This window comes from Mastigoproctus giganteus, chromosome 11, assembly GCF_048544385.1.
Source record: "Mastigoproctus giganteus isolate SK-2022 chromosome 11, ASM4854438v1, whole genome shotgun sequence".
In the NCBI taxonomy this organism is placed as follows: Eukaryota; Metazoa; Arthropoda; class Arachnida; order Uropygi; family Thelyphonidae; genus Mastigoproctus; species Mastigoproctus giganteus.
The window spans coordinates 111049591-111065682 of NC_143585.1; the positions used below are offsets into that span (position 1 = coordinate 111049591).

At 37.6% G+C, this 16092-nt stretch overlaps 1 long non-coding RNA gene across 1 annotated transcript in view; it reads left to right on the forward strand.

Annotated features, from left to right (window-relative positions):
* Positions 1-16092, forward strand: part of LOC150078351 (uncharacterized) — a 75442-nt gene that overhangs the window by 31221 nt on the left and 28129 nt on the right. The window contains exon 2 of the long non-coding RNA XR_016547644.1: positions 15728-15819. This is a non-coding gene — a long non-coding RNA (uncharacterized LOC150078351). The remainder of the gene's footprint in view (positions 1-15727; positions 15820-16092) is intronic.

A 16092-nucleotide genomic window follows, 5' to 3' on the forward strand; every position in this document is an offset into this window, starting at 1 on the left:
GGCCTGACCATTGCCTTATACAATGGAATAATCACCTCCTTATCCCTGCTGGAAAAATTCCTGTATATCATTGACAATACTCCATGAGCTACTCTTGCAGCCCGTCTGCACTCGTCAGAGAACTTCATATCTGCCTGCACAATCACCCCCAAGTCCCTTTCATTCTCTACCACTGTCAGTGTAGTACCACAGAGTTGATACGTTGCTCTGGGGTTGCTTTTTCCCATGTGTAGTACTTTACATTTGTCAATGTTAAACTTCATTTGCACCTCTCAGCCCATCTGCTCAACCTTTCCAGATCCTGTTGCAGCAGCATAGTGTCAGTAGTGTCCTTGACAACCCTGCCAACCTTTGTATCATCTGCAAACTTGGACATTAAGCTTGATATACCATCATCAATATCATTTATAAATACAGAAAACAATAATGGACCCAACACTGAGCCCTGAGGGACTCCACTAATAACATTAGTCCACGATGAGCAGTGTCCATTGATTACCACTCTCTGTCTTCTCCCCCTCAACCACCCCTTTATCCATAGCAGCAATTTGCCTCCAATGTCACACTGCTCCAATTTGTGTAGCAGTCTTCCATGTGCAACAGTATCAAAAGCCTTTCTAAGATCCAAGTATATAATATCAAAGTTATTCCCTGCATCCAGTTCTTTTGTGACTGCATCATAATATCCAATCAAGTTGGTCAGGCAAGACTTCCCCTTAACAAAACCATGCTGTGTCTGAGCTATAACTGAAGTCTTGTCTAAATGATCCTGCAGTGCTTCTTTAACCAGTGCCTCCATTAATTTTCCTGGAACAGAAGTTAAGCTCACAGGTCTATAATTACTTGTGTCAGCCTTTGATCCTCCTTTGTGAATTGGGGTCACATTTGCACATTTCCAGTCTATGGGTACCTCCCCTGAGTCCAAGGAAGCTCTCATAATTATGGCTAAGGGTTTGCTTACTTCCTTTGCTGCCTCCTTTAATATAACTGGATAGATCCCATCCACCCCGGGTGCCTTTCTTGTGTTTATCTTCAACAGTTTCTCCTCCACTTTACTCCCAGTTATTTCAAGATTCTGTAGCTTACTGCTAGAGTTGAATACACCTCTGGCATTCCCCTTGCTGAATAACTCCTCATGTGTGAATGTCAATGCAAAATATTCATTTAGTTTGTTAGCTACCTGAGCAGGATCATCAACAGTTGACCCATCAATATGAAGTGGACCAATCTGATTCATCCCCTTCCTTCTAGAGTTTACATAAGTAAAGAACTCTTTGCTGTTTTTCTTTGCATCCCTTGCCAAGGATTTCTCGTAATCTGCCTTCGCCTGCCTAACCTCCTTTGTAACTTGGTTGCATATCAACTTGTATCTATCATAGGCTTCTGTGTCATGTGTTAATTTGTAAGTATCCCATGCATTTTTCTTCTCTGCCATATGCCTCATTAGTTCATCTGACATCCATTTTGGCCTAAACCTTGAACAATATTTCTTAGTTGGTATGTAAAGCCTAGTAGCTTCCAAGATAAGTTCTTTGAATGCTTCCCATTTTGAATTTGCTGTTGGTAACATCATCAGTTGGACTGTATAGAATTTAAATACTGTCTCAGTCCATCGTAGTCGCCTTTACGGAAGCAATAACCCTTCCCTTTACCCCTAATGGTAGTTACCTCTTTCAGTAAATCCCACTTCAGCACACTGTGATCACTGCCACCTGGTGGTTCATTTATCTGCAGATTCTTAATGCATGAAGAATCACTGCTGATAATCAAATCAAGAGTATTACTCCCTCTAGTTGCCTTCCGAACATGCTGATGTAGAAAACAATCATCCAATAAATCCACAAAAGCCCTGCTAGTGTGTGAGTAACCAGCCCCCAAATTCCAGTCAATATCTGGGAAATTAAAATCTCCCATTATAAGACTCTCTGATTTACTGGCCCACTCTATTTCCCTGTACAGTTCCTTATTATACTCATCAGAGTCATTAGGCCTATAGCACACTCCTACTCTCAATTTTGATCTCCCAATGCTTATTTCACACCAAACTGACTCAACACTGCACTGTCCGGCGATGTCGACTGGTTTCACTTCCTTGGTTTTTATGTGTTTCTTAACTAATAGCATAACCCCTCCCCCCTTCCTATCCTGTCTATCCTTTCTGGCGCCTCCGTAGCCAGGTGGGCAGGAGCAGCAGTGCGTAGCACACGCTTCTTGATTAGACCGGGGTTCGAGCCCGTGAGCCACCAAATATGGAGGATGCGGAAAGGTCAGGGAATGACCACCGCATATCCCTGAGCAATATGGCCTTAGTTGCTAATGCTCCTAAAAAAAAAAAAAAAAAAAAAAAAAAAAAAAACTATCCTTTCTGTAGACGTTGTACTGCCCAAATTGCAGTTCTGCATCCCTTATATCTGTGTGACACCACGTCTCTGATATCCCAACAATATCTGCCTTTGATGTTTTTAGCAATACCTCAAATTCATCAAATTTATTTACGAAACTCCTAGCATTGGTGTACACGCAAGTATACCTGCACCTGTTTCTATTCTTAGCTACCCTAACACAACCCATGTGTTTACTTGTACCGCAATGGCTCGCAGCAGGCTCTGAAATACCATGCATCTTGTTTTTCAGGCTTCTGCTCATTCTAATAGAAGTAGTGCAAGAATCTCTTTCACCTCTGCCAGTGGCTACTGTCAATCTATTGGTCTTTGTCTCCCCCCAAGCTAGCAGTTTTCCGACCCACCTAACACTGCCTCGATAGCATCAGCAAATATTCTTGCACCCTTTCTATCTTAAATGCGTTGATCTTTTAACATGTTCTTTTATACGTGCACTGTCCCTTAAAATAGCATTCATTGTTGAAGCAGTGAGACCTAATTCCGTGCAACAGATGACAAACTTTGTCCTGCTTCATAATTATTAATTAATCATCTTCATTTCTAAATCAATATTGTTTTCATTTCCTAGCATTGCCAGCACTTTCACTTTTTTCCTTTCCCATCACCATTGTAATAATAAGTAAATAGCAATGAAGAGAAGATTCTGAATATTTATTCGTTTTTCCTACGACTGAAGATTTCAGTGAACGGGAACTCATTTCAGCATTGCGTAAAAACCCACAGAATTCCAGTTATTGGTATTATCGCAAATGCAATAAGATTGAGTTTACTACCCATTTATAACAGACTGCGCTAAGCGAAAAGCCCAATAAACCAGAAAGTACAAATTGTTTTAAATGTTTTGTTGTAGTGACCTTCAGAAATGTGTTTCAGAAAAAATATCATAAAGGCGTTCAAAATTGATTCTTAGAATGGAACATGTGGTAACGATGAAAGTGTAGTGCAATTTTTTTCATTATGAAAATGACCTTTTAGAGAGATAAATAGTTTAGTTATAAATCAAAATTTCAAAATAATGTGTTATTGGGTTCACATTGCGATATTTTCACAATACCTCAATTTATTCCTATGGAATGGAAAATTCATTTTCACGATTTTTTGAAAGTTTGCACCAGCCAGCAAAAACTAGTGTAAAGTCGAATTTCTGTAAGTCAAGTATTACATAAGCCGGGGAGTGCCTGTAAATAAATCTATAAAAAAAATAAACAACTTGTCTGTTTTCTACTCACATTGAGTAGAAAGTTACCTATGTGAGTAACTTTCTACTCAAAAAAAAAAATGTGAGTAACTTTCTACTCTTGTTTCAGTAATTAACAACTCACTGGCTTAAAAAAACTTCCTACAATTCAGTCTAAACTATTTTCTCTTAAATTGAGTTTATGTTCCCTAGTTCTGGAATCATTATTAACAGTCAAAATTTTTCCTTCATTTGTTTTAGTATCCCTCTCAAAGCCTTAAAGACCTCAATCAGGTGCACTCTAAGATCGCACTTTTGTAAATTGCACCAGGTGGGTGTTGGACCATTTCAAGAAGCTCTCTCTCTCTCTTTTTAGGGCTCCATACTTAGACACAGTATAATGTAATGTAAGGCCAAGTGTGGCCTTACATTACATTATACATTGAATAGCTGTTGTGGCTGGTAATTCCCAGCTTCAATGATATCAGCAAGTGTTTTTAGAAATTCTTCAGCATCAATTCCATCAATGCTTGTTGCTTCACCAGTTACCTTGATGTCATGTAGATTTGCATTAACTTTTGACTTTTTTGTGACATTGACCTGTATTTGTTAAGTAAATCTGCAGATCTCCTACTCTTAATGTCATTGGTGCCACTGTGTACAGCAATATCACCCTTTGTGCCCTTAAAAGATACATCTGGTGTTGGCTGTGACAAGAGCTATCCCCAGAAAATCTGTGGGTATGCCCTTTTTAAGTCTATAATACAAGCCAATTCTTGCTACTTCCAGGTAAAGTGGGAGAGCGCTGGCCAGCAACTGCAGCACAGGTGTGCTTACTGTGCGACATGCTCTGGTAATGGTGAGAAGTATTGTCCTTTGTATTGATTCTAATTTATTCCTGGTTCTTACTATGGCCAAGCAGGTGAACCACACACCGGCTCCATAGTTGATAACAGGTAGGAACACTGCATGGTATATGATTGCCAGGGTCTTTATTTTTAGCCCCCAGTCTGATCGACTGATCCTGGCAATCACACCTGCATAATTTCTCACTTTTTTCACCAAGTAGGTCAAAATGGGGATAAAAAGTTAATTTAGAATCAAAACACTCCAAGATATTTTAGTTCTGTAATTATTTTTATAATAGTTGTGTTAATTTTAATTTGTGGATGTCTTCTTATGTCAAATTGCCTTTCAGAAGTATTTGTTTGTTGTTTTTCAGGCAATATTTTGAGCATGTGGTTTTGTGCCCACTCCTGCTGCTGCAAGAAGGTAGTGTTTGATCTTTGCTCTACAACCACTTTGTTTTACCTTTTACAAGGAAAATCATGTCATCTGCAAAGGTCAGGCCCAGATACAAGGCCAAAAATTCGTCCAGAACAATGTTCCAGAAGAAAGTGCCAAGGATTGAACCTTGGGGTCAGCCTTTATTCACAAGGCGTGCCAATTTGCCAATTTTGTTACACCCTCTGATTTTGAAACTTTGTGTGCACTGAGACACTGTCAATTATGGTTTATTTTATTTTATTTTTTATGTTTTTTAGGAGCATTAGCAACTAAGGCCATATTGCTCCGAGAATATGCGGTGGTCATTCCTTGACCTTTCCGCATCCTCCATATTTGGTGGTGACTGGCTTAAACCCCAGTCTAATCAAGAAGCGTGTGCTACGCACTGCTGCTCCTTCCCACCTGGCTACGGAGGTGCCGTCAATTATGAAATTTTGTGCGCACCGAGACACTGTCAATTTTGGAACTTTGTGCGCACTGAGACACTTCTGTCTGTAAGGTAATTGTTTATTACCTTATATAGGTTTTGTGGAGCATTTGCCTGGCGGAGTCTCCTAAAGATACTAGGCCACCAGAGTGAGTCAAATGCCCCAGCAAAGTCAATAGAGATTGCCATATATTTCTCCTCTTAGTTTTTAACTGTTGTCATAGTTGGTGCATGGCATCCTCCACAGAGTTGCCCTGCTGAAAACCATATTGATTGTTGAAATGTAAACCTGCTTCTCTGTGTCGTATTGGGCTAATCTGCTATATATTATGGAGTAGGGATATTGGTCTATATGATTTGGGATGAATAGGGGGTTTCTCAGAGTTTTTGAGAATTTATCTTAAAACAGCTTTTTTTCCATATTTTTGGGAATATACCTTCTGTCATACAGTTATTATATAGTACTATTAATTTGTCTGATGCTATTTCCGCTAATTTTTTGATAATCTCAACCTCTAAGAGGTCAAAACCTGGGCATTTCCCCCAAGCTTTTGGTTTTAGATGGTGCTATTTCCAAGTCTTGTATAGTTAACAGAGTTCAATATCGGCATTGTCATATTCAGTGTTTTCTTTTATAATGTCCAGCTGTGGGGGAATGATCCCTATTTTCGGTCTGAATAATACTGTCCAGGATGTTATTTACAGAATCCACCCAAAACATGGTTGAGGTTCCATCTGGGTTCACAGTAATTTCTAATACATCTCCTCTTGGCAGCTTGTTGGTCACTATTCTGTGTGTAGGGTTTTTGGCACAATATCGGTTGTTGACATGATGTTCACGATAGTTGTTACTTGTTGCCTATGCCACATCACTTTAATCTCCTGTATTAGGTCTGTATCCTTCCAGATCTTTTCTTCGTGGGTTTTCTGGAGATTGCTGGTGTTAGGCATTACTATGTCAATCAGATATGAGCATTTTTCTTCTAGTCAACAAGGTACACTTTCTTTGAACAAATGTATTTCCTCACTAGCTTCTGATGTACTTATCCTGGCTACCTGGTCATGCCTACGAGGGTACTCTGGGTGATCATGTAGCATTTTTTTTTTTTTTTTTTTTTCTATTTTATTATTATTTTTTTTTATGAAACCCCCAACTTGTGCCAAGAGAGATGAGAAGACAGAATAATCCCCAAAAGAGATATATCAACTTGCCTAGAAATTGGAGTGTCACCAAAGATATGCATTGCAGCAGAAGAATCCTTTTTGTGAGATATAAGACAAGACTGAGTTTTAGAAGAATTGAAATCAACTAAGTGTTGTCTCTGCCCCACTGGGGAATTACCAGGAGATTGGCATTTAAGGAATTGGTAGCGGATATTCGAGAAGTTGAAGCTGATTGAGCAGGGCAAGGTTTCTCAAAATGGACAGTGGAATGCAATGTGCTATCTTTGGCAAAACTATAGATAGGATTTCCAGTCAGTGGAAGAAGGTCATTAATATACAAGAGGAAAAGAGTGAGGGAGAGAACTGAACCTTGGGGGAAACTAGCATTAGTGGAGAAGTTAGAAGACTGAGAGCATCTACCATCACCCTCAGTGAACGATCAGAGAAAACTGGATAACCAATTACAAAAAACAGTTGGCAAACCATAATATGGAAGCTTGTTTAGAAGACCTTTATGCCAAACACGATTGAAAGCCTTTGATATGTCAAGAAAAATTGCTTGTGTTTCACCAAACTTTTCCATTGAATTTTTCCATAAATAGGTAATATAAGCCAGAATATCACCAGTGGATCGACATTGACGGAATCCATACTGGCGATGGTTGATCAGAGTGTGAGTTTGATTTTGGTTTTATTGGCGCAAAAACAACTAAGGTTATACTGCGCCAGGAAACGATTAAAATATCATCAAAGATAAATTCTGGTAACCTTTAAAAAGGTTACCTCGTCAAATTGTTATTTATTTATATATATATAAGGCAGTATACATTTAAAAGTAAATTATCCAATTTATATATGTGTGTATATATTAATAGCTTGTAAAAACTTAAAAACTGCCGACACATGGTCGTTGTCTGATAAAATCTGTCGTTGATCAGATGGAAGGTTCCTAGGTAGTTTAAGAGTTGGTGGTTAATTGATTTCTCCTTTACTTTAGAAAGAGTAGAAGTAATTGCAATGGGATGATAATTGGATGGGAGGGACTTATCACCCTGTTTTAGGAACTGGCTGGATATGAACAAATTTCCAAGCAGAAGGAAAAACACCTTTGAAAAAAGGTGGCAAAGAACAGGAGTAAGTTCAGGAGCACAGGTTTTGAGAACAAGTGGAGAAATACCATCAGGAACTGAAGTTTTCTTAGCATCAAGATTCAACAAAATCCTTCTGATATCCTTTTGATGGAAGACCACAGGAGGCATTGAATGGGGAGGATCATTAATACATGAGCTGGAAGAAAAATGGGATGCTAGCAGGTCAGATTTATCCTTGGTTGAAGTGACAATAGAACCATTTGGTTTTGACAGAGGTGGGAGCAGAGATGGGCAAAAGTTGCAGCCAATAGATTTGGCAAGAGACCAGAATGCTCGGCTACCATTGGGGGCAAGAAGCAAGTTTTCTACTCTTAGTCTGTTCAAAATCTAGTTTGGACTGATTAATAATTGCTTTAAAATTGTTGCAAGTTTGGTGTAGGCAGAAATTGAAACTAAAGAACTGGAAACAAGCCAATTATGATATGCAATGTTCTTCTCTTGAACTGCCTTAGCACATTTATTGGAAAACCAAGGTTTAGATAAAGGACGAGATTTTAAAGCGGAGTGTGGAATAAAGGATTCCATTCCTACAAGAATAATTTCACTGATACGATCTGAGCAAATGTTGACATCAGAAATTTTGAAACAGTAATCCGACCAAGGAAAAGAAATCGACCAAGGAAATCTCGTAGGTCATCCCATTTTGCATTCTTGTAATGCCAAAGAATACAAGGTTGGGAATAACCATGAGATAAATGCTCCACTGGAGAAGACAAAATCACCAAGTTGTGATCCAAAGTGCCTAATGGACCACTCACTTCAACTGTGTACTTAAAAGGGTTGTTTGTGAGAAAAAGATCAAGCATGTTGGCTGTATGGTTAGGATTGTCCGGTATCCTTGTAGGATACCGGACAATCAACCATAGTTGAATCAACCAATAACTGAGATTCTGTCAGAAAACGTACATGAGGTTTGGCAGACTGCAAGTGGAAATGGCGTCGTTGAGATTAGAATTGAGACCACGTATATTTGTGAAAAGAACTAGGAAGTGTTTGGGAGGTTTAGATCTTTTCTCAGATAAGCTTACTCTATTAGTTTGTAGGTAAATGGACAATCTGTGCAAGGTCATTAGTAATTGCAAAAGCCTCAGCATCTCGAACAGCTGGGTCTGTGTGACTAGAAAAAGAAAGCCAGCTGGAATAGTGAACATTAAAATTACCTCACTGTTAGAAACGTTGGACTGGAGAAAGTCAAGTTGCAAAGAGAGGAAGTCAAAGAGCTCTATGTGATTAGTGGAGTTGGGAGAACGGTAGAGACAACCGATGAATTTGACACAATGAGGTAGAGAGATTTTAAGCCAGAAAAGATCAAAAAGAGAGGATTCCAAATTACCAAGTCTCTGACATGGAATATTAGAACAGACATATGCACAAGTACCACCTTTGAGGCGAAAGGAATCATACAGCAAATAATTTGGGCAACTGAGATGAGCAGTAGTTGAATCAACCAATAACTGAGATTCTGTCAGAAAACGTACATGAGGTTTGGCAGACTGCAAGTGGAAATGGCGTCGTTGAGATTAGAATTGAGACCACGTATATTTGTGAAAAGAACTTGGAAGTGTTTGGGAGGTTTAGATCTTTTCTCAGATAAGCTTACTCTATTAGTTTGACAATTCATGGTGTATTCAATAGTAAGAAAAAGTGGGTGGGACATACTGTGTGAAGTAATGAAATTTTTGTATATGGTGCACACATGGTAAGAATATACCTAGATCCTTAACATAACGTTGCCTCGGCAATGCCCCCCCCCACATACACACTACTCAGACTCTGTCCAGGCCCTATCTGGCAGAGTAGATGTAGCAAGATTGTACACTAGCTGATCCGGAAGCCTCCTCAAGAGTTACCAATAGGTTCGGTCCGGTGTACTAACTAGCGGCTGGCCTGAGAACACCGTTTTAGAGCTGTACCCTCGAAATGTAAGGAAGATTGGATCTCGCCATGATGTTCATCATAACCTCAAAAGTCATCAGCCATACTGCATGATGGAAGAAGCAGGGAAGGGTTGACCGGAACTTAGCTCTGGAGACTAAACATGGGTTCGATCACTTCAAGCCTCCAATAAGCAAAGTGGTGGTATTGCACCAGTTGAAGAGTCATCTACCACCTAGCATCCTGCAGTGATATGTTGTATCATTTCTGAAGAAGGATGGCATTGTCGACGTGCGTCATCTTCACTCCAGGCTCCTTGGTGATGTATTTTCTATAGTTTCTGGTGTTGATTATCTGGTCTTGGATGGCAAGAATGACTGCTTTAATCTTGGAAAAGAGCATCCTGTCAATATTATTAGTAGTAGTGGAAAATTCTGCGGAAAAAAAAAAAATAAATAATAAGTAAGCTTATAAAGCATCAGCCAAAAAAAAAAAAAAAAAACTATCCATATCCCTCTCCATCCTTTCTTATAGTTTATCTAGTTCCTCCTAGAATTAATTCAAACTGCACAATCACCCTCTGGTTGAATGCAAATTTCCGTACATCAGACCTGCAACCATCCTTCTTCAATTTCAGTTTATCTAGATTACATCACTTTTGATGTTTACTCACTCCATTCAAGGCCTTAAACACCTCAATCACATTTCTTGCTGGCGCCTAGTCTCCAGATTCTACTATTTGAGAAATTGAAGCCATTCCTGTCAAGATCACCTTTTGCTTGCCACCTGTTACAAGAATGAGTCTTCCAGACTTGCATTCAGGGTCAAGATGCGGCCTAACCACTGCCTTGGTCAAAGAGATAATCACCCCCCTATCCCAGGCTGGCAAAATTCCTGTATATCATTGACAAAACTCCACATCTCTGATTGCACAGTTACCCCCATGTCTTTTTGATTCTCCACAGCCCCGAATGCAGTACCACAAGCTCGGACATCAATTTGGGATTACTGCTCCTCATACGAAATACCTAGCATTTGTCAATATTAAACTTCAGTGCCATTTCTGAGCTCATTTGCATAACTTTTCTGGATATTGTTGCAGTACCATACCCTGATTACTCTGGTTAACGAATTTGAGTCACAATCCAGATAGCTGTAACCCCAACAAACAATTGGATAAGCAAAATCCCAAAAAAAGAAAAATCCTAACATGCTATAATAACAACAGCCATAATACCCTCTAAATAACATCAAGAAAAAAAAAAAAAAAAAATATATATATATATATATATATATATATATATATATATGGAAATTTAGAAATTAGTTTTATTTAGAAGTTTTATATTTATACTGTTTTTACACTCATATGAAACATACACTACAAGCATTGCAGGTGTCTGGGAAATTACATAAGTTGCATACATGAATTGTGCTACAGCTTGCTGCCCAGCAAATGTTGTTTGTAGCATTTTTCAGTTATAATTCAGTATAATTATGATGTTTCTAATGAATTTTTTGTGTTGTTCTGATTTAGATTCAATACCCACTGAATAGAGGGGCTTAGAGGGGAACAGGCATCCTGTGTGTTATCAGACACTCAGCCAAAAACACTGATGGATCCAATATCTCTCTAATACAGAAGATTTAGGAGAAGTCCAGTTGGCCTGCCTTCCTAAAATCCACTCATGCACACCTTCTCGATGGTAAGCCCTGTTACGTCACTTAGTTGGCAACGAACGTGTAGAGTGGTTCTATTCAAGACGCCTGGTCAGTGTGAAGAAGAAAAGACCAATCCCTCCAGCACATGACAGTACGATGAAACAAATGGCACTTAGTCCCCCAGTGGCTTTCACTCCCCCTCTTATGGCAGCTAGAAGATTGGAGTGGGAAGCAACACAGGGTGCTAAGAATCTCTGGGTATGACCAGGCTGCCATGCACGGAAACTGAACTTGGCCTGTTATAACGAAGATCACTCATAGGTGAAGACAGGATATTAAAGCTGGAAAAGGAATTAGAAAATGTGAATTGGAATATCATTGGTTTGGCTGAAACAAGAAGAAATGAATCACTTATAAGTTTATCAAGTGGAAATCTGCTGTACACCAATGGAAACAGTGAAAGGAGTGAATTTGCAGAATCTCAAGGACTGTCAAGTAATGAACACTTTTTTTCAAGAAAAGGGCGAACAGAAAGTGGACATGGAAGAGTCCAAATGGATTAACAACTAATGAAATCGACTTCATCCTCACTAACAGAAGATATATTGTGAATGATGTTACTGTCCTGAATAAGGTAAATGTTGGAAGTGATCGCAGAATGGTAAGATGTACACTTGATATAGATGTAGGAAAGGAAAAAACTGACTCGAGTAAATAATACAAAGGTCTTTGAGATAACAGAAGAGGAGAAAAGGCAGTATGTACTGGAACTTAAGAACAAGTTTGAGCTTCTGCAGACTGCTCAGGACCAAGATATTGACAAGGAATATTACAACTTTCTGAAAGTGATAAAGCCCAAGAAACCAGAAATCCAAAGAAGAAAAAATTAGTCAAGAAAAACTTGTCATGATGTACTGAAGACGACAAATGAAGAGCAAGAAAAACACTGACAGAGAGAAAATTGAGTATACTGGGTTATGCAAAGCCATTAGAAAGAGACTCAGAGAGGACATAAGAAGATTTAACACAAGAAAAGTAGAACAAGCATTAAGGGAAAACAAAGGATTTAAATCAGCAGCCATGAGCAGTAATACAGAAAGACAAATGATACTGAAACTGAAGAATAGCGATGGTGTACTTATAATTAGCAGAGAAGGCATAATTCAAATAGCAGAAGACTACTATAGAGAATTATACAAGGAGCGAGGGAATGATACCAGCAGTGGGGAAGATGGATTGCAAAGTAGCAACACATGCGACATACCCGATATCGTTCCTGATGAGGTAGAACATGCTTTGAAGAAAATGAAGAATCAGAAAGCCCAGGGGGAAGATGAAGTTACTGTAGAGTTGTTAAAACTGGGAGGAAGTGACATAACACAAAAACTGGCAAGGCTCTTCACAAAGTGCATTAGAAAAGGTGTGATGCCTAAGCAGTGGAATAATGCAATCATAGTTTTGCTGCATAAGAAAGGAGATAAATCAGAAATTGGAAATTATAGACCAATTAGCTTGTTATCCCACATCTACAAGTTGTTCACAAGGGTCATTACTAACAGATTAGAACGAATACTTGATGAGAATCAACCGAAAGAGCAATCTGGCTTTAGGACAGGATTCTCAACTATGGATCACCTTCACGTAATATCACAGCTAATGGAGAAAGCAAATGAATATAAAACACCATTATGCCTGGCATTTGTGGATTATGAAAAGGCATTTGGCTCCATACAGCATAAGGCAATGTTTCGGGCACTGGAAAGACAAGGCATAGATACCCCGCATATTATGATTTTGAAGAAAATATATGAGAGTGCTACCTCCTTTATTAGACTAGACAAAGACAGTAACAAATTTAAAATCGAGAAAGGAGTTCGACAAGGAGACATAATATCTCTGAAGCTGTTTACTGCTGCCCTTGAGGAAGCTTTCAGAAGATTAGACTGGTTGCAGAAAGGAGTCAATGTGAATAGAGAGTACCTAAACCATTTATGATTTGCAGATGACATTGTGTCATAAGCCACGATCCCAAACAATTAGAGGAAAATCTTAATCAGTTATGCACAGTTAGTAAGGATTTTGGACTAAAGTTGAATATGGCTAAAACAAAAGTAATGATGAACAAGTATGCCACAGAAAGAGAAATATTGATTGAAGGAGCAGTAATTGAAAAGGTGGAGTCATATACTTATCTGGGAGAAGTTATTAGCTGTAATAATGATAAATGGCTGGAAGTCAAGAGAAGAATAAATTTTGGATGGATAGCATTCAGGAAATATACTGAAGAGCAAATCCCACTTTGTCTGAAACATAAAATGATGACCCAATGTATACTCCCCACCATGACTTATGGAAGTGAAACTTGGGCACTCACCAAAAGAATGGAAGAGAAGCTGAGAACTACACAGCGAAGAATGGAACAAATCATATTGGGAATCAGACTGTTAGATAAGAAGAGAAACACATGGATTAGGCAGCAAACTGAAGTAAAGGACATTCTTATCAAAACTAAAGAACTAAAATGGTCTTGGGCAGGACACATAGCTCGAAGACATGATGACAGATGGACTTAGAAAATAACAGAATGGCACCCAAGAGGAGCTAGAAGAAAACCTGGAAGACAAAGGTGGAGGTGGATAGATGAAATTCATGAGTTTTTGGGTAGTAAATGGATGGCTGCCAGTGCTCAAAACAGAAGGAACTGGAAAGTTGCTGGAGAGGCCTTCATCCTGCAGTGGATTGAAAATGGCTGATGATGATGAATATGTACTGTGCTACAAAGATTCTTTATATGTGTTGTGCTACCAAGTTATGTTATATTTTATTTTATACAGTTAATTTGTTATAATGAGCTTAGTAGAAGCTCTATATTGCTCTAGTAGAAACACTTCTAATAATGATTAACTCCTATGAAAAAAGGAATGTCAAAAAGCGATATGAAAAGAAATATTGATATCATTTTCGCTGACAATGGAATTCAAATTCTCCTTGAGGCGAAATAATAATGTTTCACTTCATTGAATAAATAAATAAAAAAAAATGATAATAATAAAAAATAACTGTGTAATAAAACTTCTTAGCAGAGCTCAAATAATAGCACCTATTCCATGAGTACTCTCGAACCATATCCCATGTTAGCAAGCTGTTGTGCATTGGTGCTTGTGTAAGATCCATATAGGTCCTGTATGAGTATCAGTGCATCATATAGCAAAGAAGTTTACAAAAATAAGGTTTTACCCTAGCAATGATACTACCCTAGCAATAATAGATGAACGTTGATCTTGTGTTTGAACCATTGGTCACTGTAACAGCACTCTTTTTAACAACAGTCCCAGTAGCAGCACTCTCTTGAATAATGGTCTCAGTGACTGTAGAAAGTTCTTGTTTTTGAGGCTTAAGATAAGTAACTCCTTTCTCTGAATTTTCATATCAATTTGCACAGCCCACTTTAGACACATGGTCCACTTAAACATTTAAATGCTACTATTCTCTAAGCTGCACTTGGAGAATACTAGTGCTGAAAACGTCTTAAGAATACTGCTGTTGTTCTCATAAAACTGTTTCTAACAAAGTATGATCCTTCTTTTAGATTACCATTTGAAGATTTGTTGACTGTATTTGCCATCCTAGTTTTTATGTCCTCACAGACACATCAGAAATGGTTGTGTGATGAAGTTAGGTTTGCATTCTGCTGCACACAGCATCAATTATCTCAGTGGCATTTTTTGGAACTAATTTTTTTTTTTTTTGCACTTTCCATTTCCCCACATGTGGGGTAGTGTTTATTCAATTTCATATTTTCTCATAATGCATGTTAATTATAACCACCTTGCATTTTGTGATTTAAAGAAATACTTGAAAAAAAAAAAAAAATTTTTTTTTTTATATGAGATTGAAGTAATTTCTTGAAATCAGCATTAAAAATCTATAAGAATCACAAAATTTTATACAGAAGAAAGAGTTTAAATTTGTTCTTCAATGTTATTAACCTTTTCTTCTAATGGTTATGGTCAACGACTTTGTCTAGTATTCTCATAAGGGTGTGCATGTGTGAAAAATTTTAGAGAATTTGTAAATTTTATTGTCAATAAAATTTACAAATTTTATTAACAATAAAATAGAGTATAATAGAGTATGAGAATTTGTAAATTTTGTTTATAGTGTGTGAAAGTAATTCATATGTATTTTCCATGTATCTGCAGGTGCAACTACAAGGTTATAACTGCTATTGATGGGATAAACTTAAATTTGTCATGTCTGAAAGTTGGAATGAACTTTCATTGAAAAATTAATGCGAGTGGCCACAGGTGAAACAAGAAATTCAGCCTGTCAGCTGATTCAAGCATAAATGTTTTCTTGTCAAAAGTTTCATATATTGTGAAGTATTTATTAGTCAGCTAGTTATTGTACCTGTTTCTGTATATAGCTTTGAGCAAAGTGGGTGTGTCGCTTAAGTGCATTGCTCTCATGTTTTGGAGGCACTTTGCCTTGAATGAAATTTAATCAGCTTGTTTTAGTTGTTGACTTAATTGTTGTATGTCAGGTGTAATTTTGTATTAATATTTGCTATTGATTATTACAGGGTCCAAGATTACTAGTACTGCAAGGACTAATTTCATTCTTTTGTGATTTGGATAGAAAGTTTAACAGTGAGCAGCACTTAAATGAGTTTAAGTAAGTTGATTATCTGAAATATATATATGTAAGATAAATTAAAATAGGATATTTGCCAGTAGCATGGCAAACCAGTAGAGTGAAAAAGAACTTAACCAAATTAAATAACACAAAAATAACAGGAAAAAAAAAAAAAAATACATATATATATAGGAATTTAATATTTATTTATTTTCTTATTTTATGTTAAACTTTTAAGCCATTGTGTATATATATATATATATATATATATATATATATATATATATAGATATATATAGATATATCTGATAA